This window comes from Ochotona curzoniae, unplaced genomic scaffold (genome assembly GCF_017591425.1).
Source record: "Ochotona curzoniae isolate NIBS_2020 unplaced genomic scaffold, NIBS_Ocur_1.0 contig_883, whole genome shotgun sequence".
NCBI classification, from domain to species: domain Eukaryota; kingdom Metazoa; phylum Chordata; class Mammalia; order Lagomorpha; family Ochotonidae; genus Ochotona; species Ochotona curzoniae.
Window position 1 is genome coordinate 60,995,945 of NW_024466599.1, and position 6,000 is coordinate 61,001,944.

Sequence of the window (6,000 nt, forward strand, 5' to 3'; positions counted from 1 at the left end):
CAAAACCACTAAAACAAAAACCACAGAGATGTACAAAATAAGGACTATTGTTTATATCTAAGGTTTATTGGTCAAATCATACCTGCAATTTAATATTGGAGTCACATGTCCAAGGAAAAACTAAGCATAATGACCAAATAAAGTAGTGGGATTAAGCAAAAGGAAACAGCTACCGTCCACTCCACAGGCCCTGCACAGCCCAGAAGCTGTGGTGCAGCACTGCTTGAGGAATTCAAGGTACAGGGTACAAAGTCCCTAGTCTGTCTTCCACCGCTGTGCCTCTCCAAGTTTTAGAGCCACAGAACCTTACTTTAGGCTATTTGCCACACTCATGTCACATCACTTTCACTTTCTTCTAACTAAAAAGAGTATCAGCAACCTGAGTTCAGAAATGCAGGTTTTCCACCTTTGAAACTAAGGTTTAATTTTGCTCCAGGCAAGTTCTTAGCTGTAATCATACGATCTCAGCGCTGTTCCTATAATAAAATACTCTATCTCCTTCCTTATTTCCTGAAGTTCTGAATTGCTTGCTATGTCTTCACAGAGGGAAAAGAGAGAGGAACATGGCACAGACTGCAGTCTCCTTCTATAACGACATTAATCCTACCAATCCAGGTCCTCACCTTTAGGGACTCATTTTACCTTAATTACATCCTCATAGATCCAAATAAGACACTGCCATTTCAATTATAGAGGGATACTAACAGGAAGCCGGCAACAAAGAAGAAGAAACAGCTACAAATGTGCAAGAACGAGCCAAGTGTTCAGAGTGAGGAAGAACACACGTAATGAAATAAGTCAGCATATTCTGTTGGCCAAATGCTTGAAGGAAAGGAAGATCAGTTGGCATCTGAGTGGATGTGGATTCCAAATGAACTCACTAGGAGGGGCTACAATGTTTCTTGTCTATTTTGGTCACATGGACTACTAAAATCATTGATGAGATTAATTGATAAGGGAGGAAGGAAGAGGATCCTGCGTGCTGGTTCACTCTGCAAATGGCTGCAATAGCTGGAGTTGTCTAAAGCCAGGAGGTTGGAACTGGAACCTGCTTTTCTTTATGAGTGGTAGGGGCCCAAGTAGTTGGTCCATCTTTGCATCAATTCTTAGGTGCATTAGCAGCGAGCTGGATCAGAAGTAGTGCAGCTGGGGCTCAGAACAGGATACCGGTGTCACAGGTGGTGATTTAATGCTCTATGTGACAAAACCAGTCCATTCATTCCCGTATTTAAAGATTAGGCAGTGTGCTTTTAATTTTTTTACAGAATAAAGAACCGGGGGGGGGGGACAGGAATTGTGACAGATATTAAAGATGATAGTTTTATTAAATGTATTAAGTCATTAAGTTAGTAAATAAGCATTAAATAGTCACTCATTTTTTTCTCTATTAGAGATTACTCTATTAGAGTCTGCCCAGGAATATTTTATAGACTATAATATAAGCCACAGTATCCTATGCCAAGCGTGTTACAATTAAAAATATTGGGTAGATCTGAAACAAATTCTAGAGTAAGCCAATTGGCCAAAGCGTAAATGCTGTATCAAGAATTGGCAACATGAAATAAGTATTCTAAGCAGGACAACAATCAGCCTGGAGATGAGAAGGAATAAGGGATGATTCAACAACCTGAAATACAGTCAATAAGGAAAGGTTGTATACGCTGGGGAGGTAATCTGACGGAAGATCATGCAATGCAGCAGCAGCTTGCTGGGGAATTTGGACTCAAACTCAACAAATTTAGAATTTATACTACTAGCAATTGGAGGATGTCAATAATGCAAAAAAAAATTTAGCTTTATTTGAAGTCTGAATAGAAAGGCAACAGAATATTTGACACAAGTTTTCACATATTCTACGATATTCACATGGCACTTGAGAAATGATGAAGGAGTACTAGAAAAAGATTTAATGAGAATGGTGGGAAAAATTCGAGGATAGTTAAGATTCATCTGGTACTTACTATTTTTTCATGTACTGCTACAAGGATTTTATATTTTGAGGTCATGATCACTCTGAAATATGTTTAGTTATTCTTAGTTCCATTTTGCAGATGAAAATGCCGCAGTTAGTAAGGATAATCCAGTAAATGATAAGACCATGACTTGAAGCCTCAAGAGAAAGTGCTTAGCACCTACCTATGACATCTCAACATCTTAAAGTTTCCTGTATGTGCTACTTGGGAAGAAGAATTAGCAGAAATCTTCCAGTGGAAATGGAGTGAGGACGAGGCGGGCAGGCTCGGAGGAGGTCTCTCTGTTTCCGTATATTTCCTTCTTGAGCAATTGAGTCCATGATGGTGTTACTCTCAGACAACCTCAGAAAGGATCACCTAGTTTTTAATATCAGCTGATGGATTCTCTTTTGAACAACTAGGGTCTAAGAACTTTAAAACAGCACCATTTAAGGATAAGGTAAATATTAAACCTGCAACTCAGAATGATTATTCTGCATGCGTTGGAGTTAGAAGCTGAATGTATGGGAATCAAAGGAGTGAATTACAGATAGATCAAGAAGGGGAAGTAGATTTATACCCTGGGTGAACACAAAAATATAGTCAAAGGAGAACCAAAAAGATTTCCATAAACATAATAGATTAACAAAAATGACAACTTCCAGTGAAACTAAAAGGAAGGTAGAATGATCCTAATTGTGACAGCAACAAAAGGGTATATCTGACAAATAATAAAAATCTGGTATTTAAACTACTATCATGAATGTCTGATAACCAACTGCATGGGTAATATCCAAAGTGGTTTGCATTCATTAGGAATTAGAAGTAGGTGACCCCTTGATTCCTTCTAACTGGAAGATATTCTGATTCTGAACAACTAATTAGCCATTATATGTGAGTGTGAGTATGTATATACATACACATATAAACACAATTATAGATACACACAATTATGTATATATGTATTATGTATAAACAGCTATATGTATATGTGTGTTGTATATACAATATATGTATATGTTTATACACACATTTATATACATATATATGTATGTGTGTTTATGTATACACAAACCTTCAGAGCCAAAAATTGTATCATGACATCAAGGAACTGAAATAAAAATCATATCTTAAAATTCATTTTCTTATTCACAATTTCTGTTGATTGTAATTTTTGCAAAGATGGACAGTTATAATACAACATATGTAACACTTGTCAAACTTTCAATTTCTAAAAGAAGTGTTGGATTACCAGAGAACTTCTACTGGACTTGTTTTAAATAACCTATGAACTATTCAAACATTTTTAAGCTTTCCAAGATTCTAGATGGTGACAAACAATAGGTTCCCAATGAGAGAAATAAATTTGTGGTCACCACATGCTGTTAATCAAAGGGTATTTAATTTCAGTTTCAACATTTGCCATACTGCATTGTGGTTACATGTCTTACCATACTATTTCCCCCAAAATCTGTGTTCTTACCACAACAAAGTTGAAGAGAAAATGAATGAACAAAAAAGTCCATGTTTGAAGTTACCATAAGTAAACTGTATTTGAGTGACAACTTCTACGTTTTCTAGCTTCAGAATATAGCCACGTTCTATTCCATGGGTGGATATTGCCCCAAGAGCAATGAAAAGTTTTGTCTGATTGGTTGAGTGGACCTATAGTTTTTACAGTAAATATCAATGTGTGAAACATGTTCCAAACCTTGTGTTAAAATTACCCGTGGAGCCCATATTGTGGCACAATGGTTTCAACTGTTACCTGCAACACAGCATTTCATCTGAACATGAGTTCAAGTCCCACCTGCTTCACTCCTGACCAAGCTTACTGGTAATGCACCTGGGAAAGCAGCATCAGCTGATCTTAGTGTTCGAATACCTGCTGCGTATGTGGGAGATGCCAAGGCAGACCCTAGACTCTGGCATTTTCCTGGCCCAGCCCCAGCCATTGCAGCCATTTTAGGAGTGAATCAGGAGATAGAATATTTTTCTTTCTTTCTTTTTTTCCCCTCTGTGCTTCTCTCCTTGTAATTCTGCCTTTGAGATAAACAAAATCTTAAAAAGAATGCTTCTAAATTGAATCCTGTTCATTTTCTAATCAATATCCACTGTCACAGACACATATGTAATTTAAGATGTTAAGAAGTAGGATTACTTTTATTATTTATGTAAGGATGTGAAACCTAGATCAGACTCGAGAAAACTACTAGAGTCTAATTCTGTTTTGATGCTGGCTGATAACTTTCAAGCCTCACAATTTCCTTTCACTTTTTCCCCACACTTGGGTATGAATGTTAAGAAAGCTTGAGTATCCTTTGTTTGGTGCCACTGGGAAGTTCAAACAAAGAAAGTCCTCAGCTGTACACAGTAATCTACTCCCCAGCCTGTAAGTACCACAAATCTCAAGCCAATCTCCCTTCACTGCCTTCTCAAGATTATTTTTGCACCAGCTAGGGAGTAGGTCCTATCAGTCCCACAAGAAAGTCTGATTATGTAATAAACTTTTCACATGCTCTTGGTACTTGGGGAGTATCACCAATTTCCACATTCTACCTATAAAAATAAATACACAGAATGAGAATTGTCCATGTGTTACTATTGATTTTGTTCCTTCCTTGAGCCCACAAATTATCTGATTGATATTTGACAGTGATTTCCTAAACAACAGCACTGGAGAAAGGCCATGCTTTTAAAATGTCATTTTCTTTAATCAATATTTTATTCCTTTCAAAAGAAGGGTAGTCATCTAGCTCCTCTTTTAATTCTTCATTGGTAAATACATATTTCTGACCTTAAAATTCAGATTGTTCTTTTGATAAATAAAACAAATGAATGGACAAATTAACAACCCTGGAAAATCCATCTTTACAAAATTGGAAAGCTTTATTAATTAAATACACAAACACACATCTTTATCCTATTTTTTAAGTAGAAATGTGAAGAATTCAAACCAATTACTACAAGAATAAGTTAGTATTCCTTTCTAAACATATACATGTTAATTAAATGTAATACTAATTTTTAAGACACAAAGGCAAAGAGGAAGAGACAGACAGAGCTCCCTTCTGTTGGTTCCTCTCCCAAATGCATGAAACATCTGAGGATTGGGCCAAGTTAAAGCCGGAAGCCAGTAGCACAAATGACTTCACTAACATGGGGTAACATGAATCAACAGTCTGGAACTCCCAGGCGGTACACTGGCAGGAAGCTGGACCAGAATGGGAGGAACCAGTTTTCACACAAGCAAATAGGAAGTAGAGACATTCCAAGTGGCATGCCAGAGCTATGCCAAATGCCCATCCCCACATGTTATATTTTAAATGCCCCTTTCCATAACAATCTTATCAATTGTGTATCCTCAGAATTGCTTCAATGCCTTTGTCAACCCTTAAGGCACACTTCTGTTTTTGGTGTTATTCTGTGGTTCTTAACCCTTTTGTTTTCTCTACCTTCAATGTTACCTTTGTCAGAGACTACCTTGGCCATTTTTAACCTAGTTCTTAAACTGAGCAGGTTAAAAGGTGCAGGATATAGGCATTAGAAACAGTCCCCAGGGCAACCACAAAGGTTGTTTCATAATGTATCATCAAAAGCAAGATAAACTGCTTAGCCTGGACTATGCCTTTGGTTTGTACATATCTGTTCTCAAGGTCTTATTTATTATTTCAAAGAACAAGGTAAATTACCTGTATATATGCTAATAAACTACTGTTGGAAATCATTACTTCTTTACGCTCAGTGCTGTTGGCTCTCTGAGGATCCTACACTTGATGATAAAATGTAGCTTTATCTTACTCCTGCATAGAAATTTGAGAAATGTTGACTAGCTGTCACATGGATGAAATAATTTTTCTCTCAACTATACTCATATTTTCTTTGTGATAATGTATTGTGAGGCTTTTATAATCCTTCAATATCAATCTCTTTTAACAGAGAACAAATGCATCAAAATCTTTGAAATATCAACCTAAATATTAATGTGATTCGTTCAAGTTATGGATGAGAAAATAATGAAATCTAATGCACAGTTAAGCTATGTGTG